We start from the raw sequence: 23,017 nt of genomic DNA on the forward strand, positions 1-23,017 counted from the left end.
ACCCTGTCCAACCTTGAACTGCCCCTCCTCCATCCTTCCACAGGCATATGGACAATGCACCTGTGCTACTGAGAACTGGACTCTGCCATGGACATTACTCCACCCCCACCCATCACCGTTTTACAATCATGGACCTATACGCAGCACTTAAAATAAATCACCAATTGCACTTCAAATGTCAGGAGTCTGCTTGTATTCTTTACAAATGTACTACACATAACGGTGCAATAATGTTCATTTACATTGTGATGACAACATAACAGTGTCAATAAGCATTAGTCCATGGGCAAACAAAGCAGAAGTCACGCTGTGGGTCATACAGCTCTGAAAAGGGAAGTGAAAGTCAGAAATCAGTGAAAAGGAACTGGGGGGAAACACAGAAAGTTGACATGCAGGAGGCCAGAAGTAATTGTAAAATGGCGTGGGTGATTCTTACCTGGGTGCTACTGAAAATACCGTTGTATAACTGTGTCCCTGTTGTCCGTGTCGTCCCCGTCGTCTTCCTCCTCTTCACTCTCCACAGGCTCCACAGCTGCTACAGCACCACCATCTGGACCATCCTCCTGCAGGAAAGGCACCTGGCGTCGCAATGCAAGATTGTGAAGCATACAGCAGGCCACGATGATATGACACACCTTCTTTGGTGAGTACATGAGGGATCCCCCTGTCATATGCAGGCACCTAAACCTGGTCTTCAGGACCCCGAAGGTCCGTTCTATAATCCTCCTAGTTCGCCCATGTGCCTCATTGTACCGTTCCTCTGCCCTGGTCCAGGGATTCCTCACTGGGGTCAATAGCCAAGGCAGGTTGGGGTAACCAGAGTCACCTATTAGCCACACACGGTGTCTCTGTAGCTGTTCCCTCACATAAGGGATGCTGCTATTTCGCATGACATTTGCATCATGCACTGACCCAGGGAACTTGGCATTTACATGGGAGATGTACTGGTCAGCCAAACAGACCACCTGGACATTCATCGAAAGGTAACTTTTTCTATTTCTGTACACCTGCTCATTGTCTTTTGGGGGTACTAAAGCCACATGGGTCCCATCAATGGCACCAATGATGTTGGGGATATGTCCAAGGGCATAGAAATCACCCTTCACAGTGGCCAAATCACCCTCCTCAGGGAAAACAATGTATCTCCGCATGTATTTCATCAGGGCAGACAACACTCTGGACAAAACCTTAGAAAACATAGGCTGAGACATCCCTGATGACATGGCCACTGTTGTCTGAAAAGACCCACTTGCCAAAAAATGGAGTACTGACAGCACCTGCACCAGAGGGGGAATCCCTGTGGGTTGGCGGATGGGGGACATCAGGTCTGGCTCCAGCTGGGCACACAGTTCATGTATAGTGGCTCGGTCAAGTCGGTATCGAAGTATAATATGTCGTTCTTCCATTGTCGACAGGTCCACCAGCGGTCGGTACACGGGAGGATTCATCCTTCTCCTCGCAAGTCCCAGCGGACGGTGCCTAGGAAGGACAACATGGAGCACAGAGTCAAGCAACCCTCAGGTTCGTTCCCACAGCTTGCACAGTACACGAATCGCTATGCATTGAAAGGCTTGTATGAGTGGCAATGCAAGGCCTAGGCCTGTGTGATGCAGTAGAAATCATGCCATGTGGGCCCTTGAAATGGCGGCTGCCTGACCTGTGAAGTGTGACAGTGGGATGTGAGGTCACTGCGCTGGCGTGGCTCACCGTGGCGGTAGGCGGTCGAAGACCGCGGCGCAAAGCAGCATTGGTTAACATTGAACCCTATGGGTCTCAGGAGCCAATGACGATGTGCGCCGGCGGTCGCGGTACGCACCGCCGCGGGCGTGACCGCCATTTTCTATCTGCTTAATCACTCGAGACCTGATCATCCACAGGAGAGGACCTATACTGCAAGTGCTGCTGTGACCTCGGTCTGGAAGAGACAATGGCTGCTGCGACTGGGGAAAGGGCCCCTGCCTTCACTTCAGAAGAGTGGGAAAAACTTGTGGATGGGGTCCTGCCCCAGTATGCGCTACTCTACGGTCCTCCAGACCAACAGGTAAGTACACTGGGTGCACGTTGAATGGCCTATGCCTGGGTTGTGTATGGTGGATGTAAGATGGTGGGGTGGGGAGCGAATGAGGAGTGCAAGGCACGACAGATGAGAGCATGTGCCACATGGCAGGGTTGGGGAGGGGGGGGCAATCACATCTAACATGCAGAAAAATGTAGAAATTTCCTTTCCCACCCTGTACATGTCAAATAGGTCAGCGCCCATCAGAAAGTCGACATTTGGCGTGCCATCGCCAAGGAAGTCCGGGCCCTGGGGGTCCATACAAGACGGGGCACCCACTGCCGAAAGAGGTGGGAGGACATCCGCCGCGGAACCAGGAAGACCGCCGAGTCACTGCTGGGGATGGCCTCCCAACGTAGGAGGGGTGCCAGTCGTACCTTGACCCCCCTGATGTCCCGGATCCTGGCGGTGGCCTACCCCGAATTGGATGGGCGCGTGAGGACATCACAGCAGACACAAGGGGGTGAGTACCAGCACATTCTGCTATCTTTACACGCAGTGGAGGCGTCTGGGTGGGGGAGGAAGGCTGTGGGTGACATTAGGCCAGGGCGCTTTCTGTAGTGTAGTCCCCTCCTTTAGGCATGGCCCTGTGCCCCCGCCCCCCACCTCTGTAGGGTGCCAAGTACAGCAATCCATGGTCCAGCATCACCCATGTGCGCATATGTTGTCCATAGACCTGTTGGCCTAGTCACAAGTACTGAGTAGTGTACCCCGATTGCGTGGCGTAGTGCATGAGGCTCCTGTGTCTGTCCTCTCCGCCAACTGTGTTGACAATGCATGCACTCAACCTGTTTTTATTTCTCCCCCCACCCTTTTTCTTTGTCTTCTTGTGCATGTGTGCATTAGCATCAACAGGCGGAGGAGAATTGGCATCGGAGCACGAGGGAGCTGCAACTCACAAGGCCCCGGTGGGCCATGGTACAGACACCGAGGTCACCAGTGATACGGAGGGCAAGGGGAGCACCACAACGGGGACCCGTGGTGACACCAGCGACACCGACACGTCCTCGGAAGGGAGCTCCCTAGCGGTGGCGGCAACATCCGGGCCCCCCGCCTCTACAGGTACAGCCGCCACCCAGCGCACCAGCTCTGCCCTCCCAGCAGCCCCTCAGCCTTCGCTCCGTGCCCGCTCGCCCAAGAAGGCGGGCATCTCCTTCGCCCCAGGCACCTCAGGCCCTGCCCCTGTTACCCCTGCTGCCCTCAGTGCGGAGGTCATTGACCTCCTACAGACCATCATTGTTGGACAGTCTACCCTTTTGAATGCCATCCAGGGGGTAGAGAGGGAGGTGCATCGGAGCAATGCATACCTGGAGGGCATTCATTCGGGTCAGGCTGCCCATCACCGATCGTTCAATGCTCTGGCCTCAGCACTGACGGCAGCCATTGGCCCTGTTTCCAGCCTCCCTCTTCTAACTGCCTCCACCCTGTCTCTGTCTCCTGTTCCTCAGCCTATCCCATCCACACCATCAGACCAGCCTGCACACACCTCAACACCCAAGGGCAGCTCATCCAGACATAAGCACCACAGATCACACAAGCATTCACCCAAGCAACACCCAGATGCAGACATGCCAACAGTCACTACCACCCCTGTGTCCCCCTCCTCCTCGTCTCCCTCCTCCCTCCCTGTGACGTCTCCACTCACACCTGCATGCACACCACCATCAGCCAGTACTTCCATCACCAGCACACCCTCCAGTACAGTCCGCACACGTGCAGTCACCACCCCCACTGCCATTTACACGTCCCCTGTGTCCTCTCCCACTGTGTCTGTCACCCCCTCCTCCAAGACACACAAACGCAGGCAGCCACCCACCCAACAGCCAACCATCTCACGACAGCCTACGTCACAAGCACCTGCACCCAAAGACAGCACACCTGACTCTCCTACAACCACATCCTCTTCCTCCACTCCCATACCCACTACACCTACCCTTTACATTGGTCCTAAAAAACTTTACCTCTCCAAACTTAACCTCTTTGCCCCACCTGACCCACCCCCTCCATCTGCTAAGAGTCCCAAGAGCACCTCAGCCACCACCAGCCCTGCTTCAAGTGTCACCATTGTGCACGGGTTTTGGAGGCCACCCTTTCCCAGCAGAGATACATCGGCCAGCAGCAAGGGAACAGCCAGCCCCCCCCCTGGGAAGAGGACCTGTAAAATCAGGGGCCACCGCGAGAAGACTGACACGGCTGCCCCCAAGGAGCAAAGTCCTGGGCCGTCACATGCCACAACATCCAGGGGAGGCAAGGGCCAGAGAGCCTCATCGAAGGAGGGCAAGGGCAGCAGGGCGGAGAAGTCAGCCAGCAGGGGCACGGACCAGGAGGGCCCCACAAGCCCCATCCCGGGTGTGAGGGAGGACACCCACGGGCCCAGGACTCCGTCACAGAAGGGTCCAGCAACTGCACGGTCGGAGGGCGACTAAGCAGGGAGTCCTGGCCAGGTCTGGCTCCCTTGGATGACTGGACAAGCACCGCTGAAGAGGGCCCCGCCGTGCAGAAAGGCACCGCTGAAGAGGGCCCCGCCGTGCAGAAAGGCACCGCTGAAGAGGGCCCCGCCGTGCAAAAAGACACCGCTGAAGAGGGCCCCGCCGTGCAGAAAGGCACCGCTGAAGAGGGCCCCGCCGTGCAGAAAGGCACCGCTCCGCTGGGCCCTTCCTGTCAAGCACTGCTCCGCTGGGCCCCTTCCTGTCAAGCACCGCTCCGCTGGGCCCCTTCCTGTCAAGCACCGCTCCGCTGGGCCCTTCCTGTCAAGCACCGCTCCGCTGGGCCCTTCCTGTCAAGCACCGCTCCGCTGGGCCCCTTCCTGTCAAGCACCGCTCCGCTGGGCCCCGCCGTCTCAAGCACCGCTCCTCTGGGCCCTTCCTGTCAAGCACCGCTCCGCTGGGCCCCGCCGTCTCAAGCACCGCTCCGCTGGGCCCCTTCCTGTCAAGCACCACTCCGCTGGGCCCCGCCGTCTCAAGCACCGCTCCGCTGGGCCCTTCCTGTCAAGCACCGCTCCGCTGGGCCCTTCCTGTCAAGCACCGCTCCGCTGGGCCCCTTCCTGTCAAGCACCGCTCCGCTGGGCCCCGCCGTCTCAAGCACCGCTCCGCTGGGCCCCTTCCTGTCAAGCACTGCTCCGCTGGGCCCCGCCGTCTCAAGTACCGCTCCGCTGGGCCCTTCCTGTCAAGCACCGCTCCGCTGGGCCCTTCCTGTCAAGCACCGCTCTGCTGGGCCCCTTCCTGTCAAGCACCGCTCCGCTGGGCCCCTTCCTGTCAAGCACCGCTCCGCTGGGCCCCGCCGTCTCAAGCACCGCTCCGCTGGGCCCTTCCTGTTAAGCACCGCTCCGCTGGGCCCCGCCGTCTCAAGCACCGCTCCGCTGGGCCCTTCCTGTCAAGCACCGCTCCGCTGGGCCCCTTCCCCTCAAGCACCGCTCCGCTGGGCCCCGCTGTCTCAAGCACCGCTCCGCTGGGCCCTTCCTGTCAAGCACCGCTCCGCTGGGCCCCGCCGTCTCAAGCACCGCTCCGCTGGGCCCCTTCCTATCAAGCACCGCTCCGCTGGGCCCCGCCGTCTCAAGCACCGCTCCGCTGGGCCCTTCCTGTCAAGCACCGCTCCGCTGGGCCCTTCCTGTCAAGCACCGCTCCGCTGGGCCCCTTCCTGTCAAGCACCGCTCCGCTAGGCCCCTTCCTGTCAAGCACCGCTCCGCTGGGCCCCGCCGTCTCAAGCACCGCTCCGCTGGGCCCTTCCTGTCAAGCACCGCTCCGCTGGGCCCCGCCGTCTCAAGCACCGCTCCGCTGGGCCCCTTCCTGTCAAGCACCGCTCCGCTGGGCCCCGCCGTCTCAAGCACCGCTCCGCTGGGCCCTTCCTGTCAAGCACCGCTGGCCCATTGCCAGTCCCGGTTCTGTGTCGGGCAGGCCTTCACGACGCACTCTGCCCACCATGCCTCCTCCATGACCAGTGGTCTATGTAATCCACCTGTTGGACTGTGGCTTTGCACTCCCCAGGATGTTACAGTGGGCAACCCACCCACTGTAGAGACTTGTGAGACTGTGGCTTTGCACTCCCCAGGATGGCACAGTGGGCAACCCACCCACTGTAGAGACTTGTGAGACTGTGGCTTTGCACTCCCCAGGATGGCACAGTGGGCAACCCACCCACTGTAGAGACTTGTGAGACTGTGGCTTTGCACTCCCCAGGATGGCACAGTGGGCATGGTGGACCCTTCGTGGATCTGGCGTCGTGGACTCATGTGGCTGAGGTGCCCCCCCTTCCCTTCCCCTTGAGGTGCCTGTAGTTTTGTCATCTGATGCCCCAGCAGTGTTCTCTCCAACGGACTCAGGTCTCCTGTGTGGGCTTTGCCCATGTGTTGATACACTTTGGCCCACGGACAGTGGAAATTTAGGTGACTGTGCAGGACTTATTGCCTATGTTTATCGGTTTCGCAATGTTCTTACTTGATTTTTTACAATTCATATTGCTATTTTACCATGACTTCAAAGAACCTCTTATATACATAAATGTTGTTTCTCACTTTAATTATGTCTTTGCATTATTCCGGGGGGTTTGGGTGGTGTCACTGTGACTTGGTGCTCTGCATTGGTGTGTAGATAGTTGGGGGGGGGTCGCATATGTGTGTGCCCGTAAGCTTTCCTCCTCCCCCCCTCCCCTGTGTCGTAGGTGCAGTGCTCACCGTTGTCGTCTGCGCCGGCGTTCGTACTCGTGGTAGATGAGCAGGTAGACAATAGCCGGTAGGATGTGTAAATCGGGCTCCATGCTGTCCTCCTTCCTCGTGGAGTGTGTATAGGTAAGCGTTTTCCCGTTCGTAGTCTGTTTCTGCCGTGTTTTTATCGGCGGGGCTCCCGCCCCGGAAAAGGTGGCGGATTGGTGAGTTGTGATAGGGTGGGCGGTACATTGTCTGCCGCCTGGCTGTTGGCGGTGACCGCCGAGCTGTTTGTCTGTCCCGCCGTGGCGGTCGGAGTGTTAAAGTGGCGGGCTGTGTTGGCGGTTCCCGCCAGGGTCAGAATACCTTTCTTTTGACCGCCAGCCTGTTGGCGGGTTGGCCGCCGCTTTAACACTGACCGCCAGGGTCAGAATGAGGGCCTTTGTCTGTTGTTGATAATGGCATGCATACCCTTTCTGACCGTGTTTACACGATTGACAGCATTGTTTCCTCTGCTATTGACATTATTAAATCAGACATGTCTTCTTTATATCATAGGCAGAGTCAGACGCGGTCCGTCATGCAGCTGGGTTGGACTCTTCAGACCTTGAAGGCAGGTCGCGTTCCATGGCAGCACATTCGTGCAAGAGAGATCTTTGACTCCTTTAATTTGACTCATCAACAACAGCTGATGGCTAAAAAGGAAGCGACGTATGTCATGTTAAATATTGAAAAATTGGAGAAACTGCCTTTCACGGTTGCTGAGATTCCGTCAGCTGAGTGGTTGATTCATGGGGTTATTAATCTGCCTATCTCCACTCTGCAATTTACTTCTTGTTTGAAGCACATTCCGGTGGGTAGATATGAACTATTGGGAGACAGTTACATACACGAGGTGTGGGAGCTTCCCTTTCAATACAGATGTGTTAATGGTTTGAGGGAGGTTTTTCTTAGCGGAAGTGAATGCGAAACTTCTGTCAGCCATTCTATGGTTTGTAAACAGCTGTCCTTGCACGGAGTGTGTAACGCTTCGATTGCTAACTTAGCTTGTTATCTGAAGGGAGTTCCAGTGCCGGTTATTAAAAACACTTTCCAGGTGCTTTTTAACGGCAGTTACATTGTTCTTAACAGCGAACGCTGCTGTGGCATGCGTGCCGGAATAGTTTACGTTGTCGTTGTCAACAAGGCCGTTATGTGCTGCGGGAATGTGTTGTTTCCCCCCACTCAAATTAGGGAGGTAGCGGACATCTGGCCTCATATTGCTACTTCCAAGGTTAATTTCGACAAGTTGAGTCGACTAAAAGCTTTATTGTTTCAAAAGCATGTGGCCCTTACATCTGCTAGCGAGACCTACGCACTTCAGGTGGCAAGGTAATCAGCGGAAATACAGTCCCTTTTGAACACTAACTTTCCAAGTCACTTCGGTGAACTTGTGGGACGTATATTTAATGCATCCAGCACTGCTGGTATTGCACATTTTTTCAAAGCCGTTGGTGTTGGTTTTGCTCACACCTTCTCTTCCATATTCGGTTTGATACCTTCGGCTATACACTCTATTTTCGGAAGCATTTTTGGGGGATTCTCGATTACTTTGGCTTTATTGGCTGGAGTCTTGCTGTTGTTGCTATTTTTTCGCAATGGCTGTCCCGCCACGACGAGATCCTATATTGCTCCTCCCGTCAGCGCAGCTGTGTCGTGAACGCATGATGCAGCATTTTGGAGCAACACTCCTGGGCCATTTGGAGTGAGACTGGTCTCTGTCATTCCGACCGGTTTTGGATTGTGTGCAACCCGTGTTTCGGTGCCTTTGGTGCTCGTTTGAACATGCACTGGCTCTCTGTCTCTCACTGCAGAGCCCTCCAGTGGTCGATCCTGATCTGTTGATGTTCCCGATTAGGGCTCATTCCCAGTCTTGTGCACTACGGTTGCGTTTGCTTCGTGAGGCAGTTTATGAGATTCCATTCCTGGAGGAAGATGGTTTTGTCTCATTCATAGGCCCTGCACGGGGTGCCGCCCTGAATGGTTTTGGGGCTTTGGAACACACCTGCTCCATGGTACTTTGTGGCGTGGATCTTCCGATATTGACATATATCGAAGTGGAGGAGCTCCTGCTTTCTATTGCTTCTGTTTAACAATTCGATTTTTTTCCTCTCCTGCAAAATTGACATTATATTGAATTTGGCTTTGTTGTCACATGTTTCCTAAATTTACGACTTTGTTGTCTTCTGACCTTGTCGAAATATGTATATAATTTTAGGTATTGTTTATATCTGGGGCATATTTTTATATTATTGGAACCACTTGCTACCGACAAGGGGAGGGTGTAGTGTGGTTAGTTTTACGTATCCCTTGCGCGTTAGCTTCAGGATTTAGGCCTTTGTGCACTTTGCCCTGGATGTATTTTATTCATTTGCTGGCAGATTAGAGCCTCTGTGCACTTTGCTCTAAATGCTTTTTATTAGGCTTCGTACTGTTATTTTTCAAATAGCCAGTTCTATGGTTTTGTTTTTTATTCATATCACACTTTTTAGCCTACTTCAGCACTGGAGTTCTCCATAACACATTCACTCTGTGCTTCAGTCAAGGATACAGTCTGGTACATTGCCGATAGACGTGGTAGGAGTTTAGACTTGGCATTCCTGCGTAGGGACATTTTGTGATCACGCTGACATGTTAGTTATAAAATCACTTCCTTGTCCCAATACACGCAAGAGGGAGATTCCGACCAGGGAACCACAACTAGACGCTGACTGCCTCGTTGCAGATGCTGAACCAAGATCACAGGCCTTTGCTCAGGTATGAGGGCTGATGTCTCCCCAGTGACTCAGAAAGGCAAGTTAGAAGCTTAACATGCTGTGCTCGAAATAGATCAAGCAGAGGGAGAGTAGAAACTAATAGACACGATGATAGCTTTGTTCTTATGTTTTACTCTCCTGGTGACTATTTCAATCCTACTGTGTTGTATGGTTCTGGTTATTGCGGCTCACGCCTTATTATCTAAAATACAGTCGTTTTATTAAAACATTATATAAAACCTATACTGTCTTTGTCATTTGTATATGAGATCATACTGTAAATGAGAGAGTTGGTTTGGATCTGAGTGACCACGACTTCCCTGAGAAGTTCCAAAGATCTCATGCGCTCGGCTGCCCAATCATCTCTTCCCCGTGGGAGAAATGAGGCACTGCTAGTTAGCCAGAGCAAAAAACTGATTTATGGTGACAGAGTTCCTTATACGTGGGTACGACTCAGTCCCCCACACCGTGATCGATCCTGCTGCCTAGAAATCCAGTAGTCTCATTTAGGATAATGAGAGCCCACGCGACCCACAAAACACCATGGGGGACATTCAACGGCGGTAAACCATTGGCGGTCCATACCGCCGCACTCAAAATATGCACACACAAACAAAACAACACCACATTGGACAATTCAAACAACACACATCTGACACCCATACACACACCACACCCACACACCCACACCACTATAAAACACACAGCCACATTACCCATAGCCCTTTGCAAACAACAATTACTGCCAGGAGATTGACACCACGACTACAGACAAAACCAGAGCCACACACCACCTACACCTATACACCACCCATGCACCCCACATCAAATACCCCAACACATCACCCTACACACCCTCACCCACACAACTAACACAACACCCATGGCACCACAAAGACACCCCCAAATCCCAGAAGTGGAGCTAAGGGTCATGGTGGAGGAAATCATCCGGGTTGAGCCTCAGGTATTTGGAGCACAGGTGCAGCAGATATCCATTGCAAGGAAAATGGAGCTGTCCCACGGCAAGGTGGACAGGGTCAACGCTGTGGGACAGTACCCCAGAACAAGGGATGACATCAGGAAGAGGTGGAACGATCTATGGGGGAAGGTGTGTTTCATTGCAGCAAGATACCAACTCGCTGTACAGAGGACTGTCGATGGACCTCCACCTCCTCCCCCACAACTAACAACATGGGAGGAGCAAGTCTTGGCAATCATGCATTCTGAGGGCCTGGCAGGAGTAGCAGGAGGACTGGACTCTGGTAAGTCAACACTTTACTATCACCCCCCTACCTGCATGCCATCACATACCCTCACTCCCATCACTCCACCACCTCCCACACCCCCCACCATCACATCTCACTCATCCCAATGCCAAGCCCTGTATGCTCTACCAATGCATGGACAGCACTCACAGCCCCGCATGATCACCATCACTAAAGCATGCACATTAGAGAGAACTAATCATCCCACCATACACCAACATACACAAGTGAAAGCTGCCAGGGCAAATACAAACATAGAGTGCAACACACCAATGCACAAAATATCACACATAGAAACAATAACACTACATTTACATCCCCACAGGTATCCCAGCCAATATCAGTGGCGAAGTGGTGCCAGCAATAGCCAGTCCCTCAACTGCAGAGGCCCACAGTGATGACAGAAACTCTGATCGCCTGGATCTGGATGACCGACCTGGCCCATCAGGGACCTCTGGACAGTTGGTTACCCAGGCACAGCCCCAGACAACCCCAGAGCCTCCCCCATCTGGAAACACCACCACAGCACCCACCCAGCATACCCATACCTCTGTCCCCAGGACACGTCAATCAGCAGTGTGTCCACCACTACAGGGACCTCAGGGCACCCCTTATACCCAAGACAATCTGGGACCTGGGGTCAGTGGCAGTGGGCACACGGTTCAGGGGACAGAGGCACAGGACAACAGGGAAACTGGGAGGACTGCTGTGCACCAGGGGGAAGACAGGCCCAGGAAACCAACTCTCCAGGAGGCACTTGCAGAGATCCTGGCAGCCTACCAACATTCCCAGGATACACTGGGCCAGATCCTGGACAACGTACAGGAGAACCGGCGGCTGCAGGAGGGACAGAACCAGGGGATCAGGGAGGACTTGCAGGCCATCAACACCACCCTGTTCTCCATTGCAGGGGTGCTGGCAGACATGGCCAACATTATGAGGGAGGCAGCCTCACAACAGGGGGCCTCTCCACTAACCAGACATATGAACAGCCTTCCACCTCCGCTGCTGCTAGTGGACAGGAGGCCCCACCACAGGACTAACAGGCCACCAGCACTCCTACCCCTGCAGAAGGAGAACCACCCCGCAAACATTCCCTGCAATCCAGGCAGAAGCCAGAGACTCTTGCCAAGACCCCCGCCAGGAAATGAGACTCTCCTGATTGTCACCCTTGTGTCCCACACAGTCACCCTGTCCACGTTGAACTGCCATTGCTCCCTTTCCTATGTCCCAATGGACAATTCACCTGTGCTACAAATAGACTGGAACTATACCCTGGACGTTCCTCCATCATCACCCCATGCACTTGCTCCTCGACTTCTTAGCACTTAAATAAACACCCTTTGAAAAAATACAAGTATGGAGTATGTCAAACGTATTTTAGTATGTATACGTTTAACCAGGTTCAAACATTGCAATTCAAATGTACAGGAATGTTAACATTTCAAATACAAAAGACTTGTAGTTGGCTGCAGTGATCACACCAGGAGCGATAGTGGGGCACGAACAGCTGCAAAATGAATTGCCAAAGGGTACAGTGAGTGGGCATAGAAGTGGAAATAACAGCATGCCAGTGCCAAAGATAATCTAAATAATGACAATGAAATGTGAAGTAACACTGTCTTACCTACGTGTCATTGGAAGTATTGTTGAATCACTGAAGTTCTGTGGTCCTCTTCCTCATCCTCTGCCTCCTCATCTTCACTATCCACAGGGTCCACTGCTGCCACACGACCATCTCCAGACTCCCTCCCTGCAGAAAAGGCACATGGCGTCTCAAGGCAAGTTTGTGCTACATGCAGCATGCCACGATTATCTGGCAGACCTTCTTGGGTGAGTAGCACAGGGATTCCCCCAGTTAGATGGAGGCACCTGAACCTGGCCTTCAGAAGGCCAAATGTACGTTTGATTATCCTTCTTGTTTACCCATGTGCCTCATTGTAACGTTCTTCTGCCTTTGTCCTGGCATTCCTCGCAGGGGTCACTAGCCATGATAGGTTGGGTTAACCTGAGTCACCTGCAATTATCGAGGGATAACATTTAGCCACACACTATCCTACATGGCCCACACCACACCCATACACCAACATATACTGGGTGGGAACCAGGGCTCACCTATTAGCCAAACCCTATGCCTCTGGAGTTGACCCATCACATTTAGGATGCTGCTATTTCTCAGGATAAAGGCATCATGCACAGACCCAGGATACTTATCCATGACATGGGAGATGTACTGGTCCGCCAAGCACACCATCTGTACATTCATTGAGTGAAAACTCTTGTGATTTCTGTACACCTGTTCATTTTGCCTGGAGGGGGGACAAATGCAATATGTGTTCCATCAATTGCCCCAATTATGTTGGAGATATGTCCCATTGCATAGAAGTCAGCCTTCACTGTGGCCAAATCCTCCACCTGGGGGAATACAATGTAGCAGCACATGTGTTTAATCAGGGCAGGCAACACTCTTGTCAGCACTGTTGAGAACATAGGCTGTGACACTCCTGCTGCCAAGCCCACTGTCACTTTGAAAGAACCGGTTGCCAGGAAATGGAGCACAGTTAGGACTTGCACAAGAGGGGGGATCCCCTTGTGGTGACGGATAGCAGATATCAGGTCAGGCTCCAGTTAGGCACCCAGTTCTGTGATTGTGGCCCTGTCCAATCTATAGGAGAGGATTATGTGCCTGTCCTCCATTGTTGCCAAGTCCACCAGGGGTCTGTACATGGGGGTATGTCTCCATCTCCTATTCATCCACAGTGGTTGCAGTCTAAGGGACAAAAGAGTGAGGAGCCGGTCACAAACTGAACATCGGAGCCACAACAGTACAATGCATGATGTTAATTTGTAATTGGTAAGTGGGAATAGTCCTGTATGTCCAATTTTTAACTGTGACAAGTTATTATCCTGGGCCTGCCCCCCCCCCCCCGAAAAGGCGTCCGCCTGTCCTGTGTGGAGGGACAGGTGGAAGTGAGGTTTTTACGCTGACGTTGGGCGCTGCTGCGGGAGGCAGTCGGGATCCGCAGTGCAACTCCTCATTTGTTAACATTAGGCCCTATGGGGTACAGTGGCCAATGGTGATGTACGTAGCCGGTGACGATATCCCCCTGCGGACGTGACTGTCATTTTATATCTGTACACTCACTTGCTACCTGACGTTCAACAGGAGAGGACCTTCACTGCATGTGCTGCTGTGACCTGTGTCTGGAACCTATCATGGCTCATGTGACTGGGGAAAGGACCCCTGTCTTCACGTCAGGATGGGTCCTACCCCAGTATGGACTGCTGTATGGGCCTCCAGACCAACAGGTGAGTACACTGTGAGTACCATGCATGTGGCATGAATGCATGGAGTGGTGTGTGTGAAGGCCTCATGTGGGGAGGGGGGGTAGATATCTCTTGGGCAGCGTATAGCTTGTGTGCTGGGCCATGTGTGTGTAAATGGCGATGTGAAGGGGTATGGTGGGCCATAAGTGTAACAGGCAGGACGGTCTGACTGATACCATTTCCTGTGTGTATTTCTCTGCAGGTCTGTGCCCATCAAAAGAAGGGTATATGGCGTGCCATCGCCAAAGATGTGCGGACCCTGGGGTTCTACAGCAGGCGGAGCACCCACTGTCGGAAATGATTGGAGGACCTGAGATGCTGGGCATGGAAGACGGTGGAGGCCCAACTTGGGATGGCCTCCCAATGAGGAAGGGGTGCCCGTCGAACCCTGACCCCCCTGATGGCCCGCATACTGGCGGTGGCCTATCCTGAGCTGGATGGGCGCTTGAGGGCATCACAGCAGCCACAAGGAGATGAGTACAGTACCCATCATTACAACTTACGCATGATAGGGTGGTACCCGGGTGGGGATGTGGGTCAGTGGGTGCCCCTAGGCCAGGCCTGACATTGCAGAGTAGGTCCCCTGGTGGCAAGGGTCCAGAAGGGATAGTCCTGCTACCTAGCTTGTAGGCATCTACTACTGGTCAGGGCTGCGTGGGTCCCAGGTGTGCTGCATTTGGCGGTATGTTCCCCTCTCCATGCCTTGGTGGCTAGCATTATAACTGGTAGTGCAATGCATAGTGCGTTGGGCTGTTCCCTGTGTGTGAGTGTGCTGTGTACGGCAACAGTGGTGTTGGTGCAGCCACTGACCCAGTGAATCCTTTGTCTCTTCCCCACTTCTTGTTTTGTCACCCTGTCCTTATGTGCATTGGCATCATCTGGCCGAGGAGCAGAGGCACCGGCAACGGAGGGAGCTGCATCCCACATGACCCAGGAGGCAGAGCCCACTGACAGTGAGGGCACCAGTGGGATGGAGGGTGAGGGGAGCACCACAGCGGAGACAGGAGGGGACAGTTCGGACACAGATAACTCCTCTGATGGAAGCTCCCTGGTGGTGGCGGACATCTCTGAGACCACCCCAGCTACAGGTACAGCCGCCACCCCGGTACCAGCCCCGCCCTCTCAGCAACCCCTCAGCGAGTTGCCTGTGCCCGCTTATCGAGGAGGATGGGCATCTCCATTGCCTCAGGCACCGCAGGCCATGCCCCAGTTAGCCCTGCTGCCCTGAGTGAGGAGGCTATTGACCTCCTGAGATCCATCTCTGTAGGGCAGTCGACCATTGTGAATGCCATCCAGGGGCTGGCAGCCCAGATGTAACAGACTAATGCATTCCTGGAGGGCATTTACACTGGTTTGGCGGCCCAATAGAGATCAATCCAGTCTCTGGCCTCCTCTCTGATGGCAGCTATTGTCCCTGTTTCAACCCTCCAACTTCCTCTTCCCAATCCCATTTCCCTCAACCCCAACATATCCCAAGCACACATGCAGATGAGCATGCACACAAGACAACACACAAGAGCGGCACAGGCAAACACAACCATCCCACAGGCACTCACACAAATACCATCCAGATGCAGAGATACCAACATCCACAATTTCCACTGTGTCCCTCTCCTCCTCCTCCACCTCCCTCCCAGTTGCGTCTACACTCACACCTGCATCCACTACACCCTCATCCACTACCAGCATCACCACCACACCTAGCAGAATACACACCTCACTGGCAGACACCTCCATAACAGCCATTCACACGTCCCCTCTGTCCTCCCTCACTGTGTCTGTCATCTCCCCTCCCAAGGTACACACACGCAAGCACTCAGACACCCAACAGCCATCCACCTCACAACAGCATCGAGCCCATGCACCTGCACCCAAACACAGCAGATAGACACCTCCTATAACCACTCCCTCTTCCTCCACTCCCAAAACCTTCTCGCTCTTTCCAACCCAATGTCCCTAAGACATTTTTCCTCTCCACCATTGACCTCTTCCCTCCCCCTCCCCCCGTCCTTCACCTCTGGCTAGGGTGGCAAGAACCCAGGCAAGCACGTCAGCCACCCAGTCCTTGGGCCCAGTAGTCTCCACACCCACTTGTGGTGGGAAAGGATCCAGGGTACCAGGCAGCCTCAAGGAAAGGGTGCCTGTCCCAGCTGTTGCCCGGAAGGGAAAGGAGTCAGCCCCAGCTGCTGCCAGGAAGGGCAAGGTGCTTGCCCCAGCTGCTGCCAGGAAGGGCAAAGAGCCAGCCCCAGCAGGCAGGAAGGACAAAGGGCCTGGTGCAGGGACTCAGACGGATCCCCCACCACCAACCATGGATGTGCAGCCATCCGAGGCTGCAGGGGATAGGCTGGAACCTCCCCCCACCACCACCAGCAGCAGCAGTAGCACCACCACCACCAGTAGTCAGCCTTCCGGGGCTGCAGGGGATGGGCTGGAGCCTCTCCCCACCATCACCAGCACCAGTGGGCAGCTGTCTGAGGCTTCATTGGATGGGCTGGAGCCTCCCCCCAACGCCAGCAGCAGCAGCACCACCACCACCACCAGTGGGCAGCTGTCCGAGGCTGCAGGGGATGGGCTGGAGCCTCCCCCCGCCACCACCAGCAGCAGCACCAGTGGGCAGCCGTCCAAGGCTGCAGGGGATGGGCTGGAGTCTCTCCCCATCACCACCAGCAGCAGCACCACCACCACCACTGAGCAGCCATCACCGCCGGTGGACGGTATGTAGCCAGAGCATGTGGGCAAGTCACCACTTGAGAGACTGTGGCCTTGCACTCCCCAGGACCAAGCACAAGGCATGTTGCCCCCTCCAGAACCAGTGGACTTGTTCCATCTGCCGGCTGAGGTGCCCCCGCTCCCCATCCCCATGAGGTGCCTGCCTATTTTCCAACTGATGCCCCTGCAGTGTTCTCTCTGTGGTGAGGAAGGTGACAAGTGGGTCCTTGGACTTTGGCCTGTGGCCCTGTGGCCCATGCACAATATGGACTGGGAAGTGTCCCTTGAACTGTACATATGTATATACCATTTCATTGCATTTTCTAATTTATACTGTGTTGTTATTATTACACTCATGTTTGCACAATCCTGTTGTGCTTGCATTATTCCTCAGGGGTACATTGGGAATATTTGAAGTTCAGGCTCCATGGTGGCGTGGTTCTTCCCTGTGTTTCCAAAGGAGAGTCCTTTCCCTTCTGTGCAGTGTTTCCGCCCGGCTTTTGATGTTGTTGGTACCGCCCCAGAAAAGGTGGCGGTTCCCTGTCTCATAATACGGTGGGCAGAACATTGACTTCCACCTGGCTGTAGGCAGCTACCGCCGTGGTGGCTGTTGTTTCCGCCCTCGTGGTTGGTGTGTTGTCACCACCATGCTCATAATTTGGCGGTAGTTACCGCCAGCCTGTTGGCAGTATTACCGCCACTTTATCTACAACCTCCAGGGTTGTAATGAGGGCCATAATCTGTTAACAATTAAAAAAATGATAACAGTGCATTTCATTTTCTGGGAAAAACACCAGTTGAAAAGCTTAATCAATAGTGCAGACATTTGATTGCACAAAACTTTAGAAAAACCATCACCTTGGGAGATTACCTTGCTGGAAATATGATGAATATGGTTTTTTTCATTTAATTTACTAGAAAAAATCTTGCACACATAAGGATAAAATTTCACAATTTCTAAAATTTGAATTCCTGCTTTCCATGTAACATGTATTTTCTTCCTATGCCTTTTCATTTTGAAAATCATCACTTAGCTTTCAGTGTATACATTTTTACAAAATGGAGAATGGGTACTGCTGAAGTTTTGTCAGGTGATTTTGAAAACCCCTATGGGTAAGTTCAAAAATAACAATGTCATCCTCATATTATATAGAGGGAATAGTACAATCCCCTATTTTCTCTGCATCACCCCTACAATTGCTCAAAACCAGGAGTGAATCAAATGAATATATTGAATACAATAAATGGGCCAACAAGCAACCCTGTTAGAGACCACTTTGAGTATTAACATGAGATGAAAGACCCTGGTTTCCTCCAAGGAGCAGCTTGTACCATGTAGAGGTATGAAGAGATGTAGAGGTAGGCGGCGCAATCATTAAATGTAATAGATTATCTGGTACACCTAAATTAGACAATTTCTTTCATGAAATGTGTCTGTCCACCCTGTTGAATGCCGAACAAAAATCTAAAGTATACAAACTGACTTTGGGTGGCGGCATATTTTTCAGTAATTATTTGCAACATGACTATATTATCCAAGCTACTACAGTTTTTCTTTAAACCAGCATGTCCCATATGGGTTGTCTTCCCTTCCATCACCTAATCCTGCGTATCTCAATTAAACACAGCGCCACCATGTGGCACACTGTCATAAGTGCCGGTGTTGATATTAAGTGCTGATGCCGTGCCCTACAAACCACCAGCTCAAATTAAACCCTCAAAACTGCTAAAATGGTCTCTTTGCAGTGACCACACAGAGAAGTAAATATAAAAATTGGCGCAAAAAATTAATACGCTGGAAGCAGTGTTTCCCCATACGGGACCTCAGGATAAACATAGAATATTGACGATGTGTTTGCCGTATGGGATGGTTCCTCCGGTGGACCTTTGTAATACCTGGGGCACGGTGTTTGCCGCGCTCTACACTACGGCACACGGTACACCGACATTAGCTAATTTACCGGAAGTGCTTAAACAAATTCAAGATGAATATGCGGCTGCCCCTGCCTTAGATTTGGGCATGCAGTTAATGGGCAATATTGCCGCAGTTTCTTCTATTATTTTGAGTAATCTCAAGGGAGAGGCAGTAGCACTAGCAGTACGAATGCGTCTTCGGGACGTTCCGCAGATTAATCAGGAGCGGGAACTTCCGAGAATAATAGCAGAGACATATTACAGTATTGGTCGCTATAGCCTAGGGGCTAGACCGCAAAAACCCCAATTACAGGGTAAAAATAATAAAGACAATGCTAAACAACAGCAACCTGAGGGTACTAAAAAGCGCTGGGAAAAGAAGCAGCAAACACCTAAGAAAGATGGGGGACAGTCTCCGCAACCGGAGACCCCGCAGAATAGGTATAATCTCAGGAATAGGGAAAATTTGAGACGCCTGATAGATATCAATATACTGATACACGTCAATCTCGTTCCTTTCAGGAATCCTCAGAGAAGAGAAGTGAGAGAGGTGGGCGGTCAGAGCGGAGAACGGAGTACGTGAAACCAAGACAGGATTCACAACGCTCAACTGAGGTTTCTATTAAACAAGAAGAGAAACCGCTGCAACAAAAACAGCAATTTAAAAAGAAGAAAGTGGCAGCAGTCTCAGTTAGACATGCCGCTCAAGAAGACAGTTATCTTGACGAACAAGACATGGGCGTTGGCACTGTTAGACAGCGCGGCAGAGGTCACAATAGTTCGCCGGAGTCTTCTAGAGCATCTGGAGGTGAAAGCCACTGATGACTTCATATAAGTCGAAACGGCAGATATGCGAGTCTCTGATCCTGATAGAGTATATAAAGTGACTCTGCGATTAGAAGGGGACATTGACCGCATTGTACACGCCATCTTTTGGGACCATGTGGTAAAATCATATGGTGTTCTGCTGGCCGAACAGGATTGGCCACCAGACTTTGTTTGCGACTGTCCGGTTGGGGAGGAGGTTATTACACCTTCCTTCTCACCACTTGTTCCGAGAGAACTAGCGGAGTCTTATGGTAAAACATGGGCTCTAGCACAGGCTCCCGCCCTATATAGAAATAACGTGGGGTGGGATAGACAATCACCTTATCATGTAATTCCAATAAAGGGCGAACCTCAGCCACAGCCGCAGTATCCTATCAAATTTGAGGCAAGGGCATCGGTTAGGAAAATTCGTACACAATTGGATTACCAGGGTGTAATTGAGCCCTGTGTCTCGCCGAAGAATAATCCCTTGTTTCCGGTTGCTAAATATTCATATAGGATAGTGGTGGATTACAGACATTTAAATGGTCATACACGCACATAGCAATACAGAATTCACATAGCGCAGCGCTTATGAATAATATAGTGCGTAAGAAATACAAAACAACGTTAGATATCTCGAATGGATTTTTCTGCCAAAATATAGCGCCCAAAAGTCGGGACTATACCAGTCTCAGTGCGTTTGGCTCTCAGAAAAAGTTTTGTCATTTGCCTCAGTGGTAAAAGAATAGCCCAGGACTGTTTTCGGCTCGTGTGACTGAAATGCTGCACGAGTTGGACCCTGAAGTGTTATCATATGTTGATGACATATATCTGAGAGACGATGAGCTTATGCAACATCTAAGGCGTGTATTGCGCATTGTTGTGGGGTTTGCGGAAATTGGCTATAAGTTTAATTTTAAGAAATCGAAGATTGCCTTCCTCAGCGTAATTTTCCTGGGATATGAGTTGTCGAGTGAGGGCAAGAGCTTAGCGCAACATTTTTTGGAGAAATGTGCTTTATTGCAGCCTCCTAATACGGTTAGGAAGCCCCAGTCATTGTTGGGGTTTCTGAATTTTGGCAGAACTTACATTCCTGATTATGCTACGCGTATAAAACCCTTATATGAGTTGATTCGTCCGAATTGTTCGAGTAGATTTTGGACGATTGAGCATACACACATACTACGAGAGTTACAGACTGATCTCTTAGCAGTTAAACACTTACACACACGGGACAATAAGACACATTTAGTCATCAGGGTGATACCTGGGGCTGTTGGGTTTACATATGTCACCTTTAATGAGGGTGAGACAGTCCCGATTGCATACAAGTCCCAATTGTATTCTGCAGCAGAACAACGATTTGCGCAAACTGAGAAAATACTCACTGCCGTACAGATGGCTGTGATTAAAGAAAGACCGCTTGCTCAGGGCCAACGCATTATTGTTGTTTCCCCGATTCCGGCCTTAGAGGCTGTTACAAAAGCGAGTGTTCCTAATTCGAAAGCTTTACACCCGCAAAGGATACAATGGGCTACATCTTTGACAGCCACTGATGTAGATTACATATTTGACCCTAAACGGCAGACTCAAGAATTTCTTCAATATGAAATGGAGTACCCAGTCCCTGCTGGCACATTGCCTATTGACCAATACCAGGTAGTCATGTATACCGATGGCTCTGCGCAACCAGCGGTTGGGACTAAACAACAGTATTCTGCTGCATGTGCGGTGGTGAGCGGCACGATGGAGGGGGAAGTGTTCTGCCCCCGACATACTTATACTAAAACCTTGGGAGATTGCACAGCTGGCTGAGCTCAAAGCTCTATTGTTAGCGTTGGAGCACGCGGATCCGGCGATTTTAACCTTGCTGGTCTGTGACTCCTACTACTGTGTACAGTCTTTCAATGAATATCTACACTATTGGAAGTTGAATGGGTTCAGAGATTCTAAAGGCAACACCATTAAACACAAATTGTTGTGGGGTAAGGTTGCGGATCTGAAGGAGACGCTTCCTAAGGTCCATGTTGTACATACACTTGGACACCAGCGCGTTGGAATACACGTTGCTGGGAATACTTTGGCTGATGAAGCCGCGAAATTGGCAGTGGCTGTCGCCACTGTGGCCGCAGTGACTCGTTCGATTTCCAAACCAGACACAGAAATTTCGGCTGCCATAAAAGCTACGGCTGATGGCACGCCGTTTCTTAAAGGATTTCCTTCTAAATATGGTTACTGCTTGAGTAGTGCGCTGAATGCTGTTGTTAATATTCCAGGCATTGGTATACGTGAACTACCCAATAAAATGGAGAGACCTTGATTAATTTCTGCAGCACATGAGGGGGTGGCGTCTGCACATGCTGGTGTGGCTGCCACGATTTCACTTTTACAGGCTCGTTACTGGTGGCCTGGTCTATATAAAGAGACAAAGCAATATGTCCTTTGTTGTGACGTTTGTCAACAAATTAAAGCTTCGTCGGCTAGACGCCCGCAGCAGATGCCCCTTCTGATTTCGAATAAACCTTTACAGTGTGTGTACTTGGATCATTGTGGTCCGCTGACACCAGATAGTGCATACAAATATATTTTGGTTGCTGTAGATTCGTGCTCCAGATTTATGTGGGTCTGGCCACAACGCTCGGCTGACGCTAGGACTGTTATTAAAGATTTGCGCATCTTTGTCGATACATTTGCAGTTGCGGCTTTTTATTCGGACCAGGGCCCTGCTTTTGCCTCTAAGGCATTCAGGGACACCATGGCTTCGTTGGGGGTCCAACTCCAATTCTCGTCTCCATTTCATCCCGAGGGAAATCCTGTCATGGAGCATTTAAATCGTAATTTAAAGCAATCCTTAACAGCCAGGGTTATAGGTACGGGTCGTAGTTGGCTAGCCCACCTGTATGGAGTACAGAGAGCACTTAATAACTTGCCTAGACGGTCACTGGGGGGTCGTACTTCATATGAGTGCCTGTTTGGAACACGAATGTATGTTCCTGATCTAGATGGTCCTGGTGTGGAGGCGGCAGATACGCCCTTTGACATAAATGATCGTGTCACTGTTTTGCAGGATTTACAACAATTCCGTGAAGATAACTCTTCTGCAAGTGCTGCCTCCTCAGGAATTAAGGATGAGCCAGTAACTCCTACTGGTTGGATACCCAGGATTGGGGATCTAGTGCGTGAAAAGGTCGCAGTAAAGAAAGAATTTGGTCCTTCTTATCGAGCACCTGTCCCTCTGTTAGGGGTTAGCGGCACGAGAACTGTGATTTTACCGCCGCTGCAAGGGGCCAAAGGAAATCACTTTGTTTCCATTGATAATGTCAAGTTACAACATGTGGCCGATTCTGCACAGCAGACCAAGAGGGACACCCAGTAGTTCCGGAATCCCTCTCACTACTGGGAAAGAAGTCCCTCTGCAGGTGATTTACACCGACGCTGTTTCCACTCCGAGCTTGGGGAGGGTGGAAGATGATCTTGCAATCGTTCCACAGACGACGATTAA

The sequence above is a fragment of the Pleurodeles waltl genome, chromosome 6 (genome assembly GCF_031143425.1).
Source record: "Pleurodeles waltl isolate 20211129_DDA chromosome 6, aPleWal1.hap1.20221129, whole genome shotgun sequence".
Taxonomy (NCBI): domain Eukaryota; kingdom Metazoa; phylum Chordata; class Amphibia; order Caudata; family Salamandridae; genus Pleurodeles; species Pleurodeles waltl.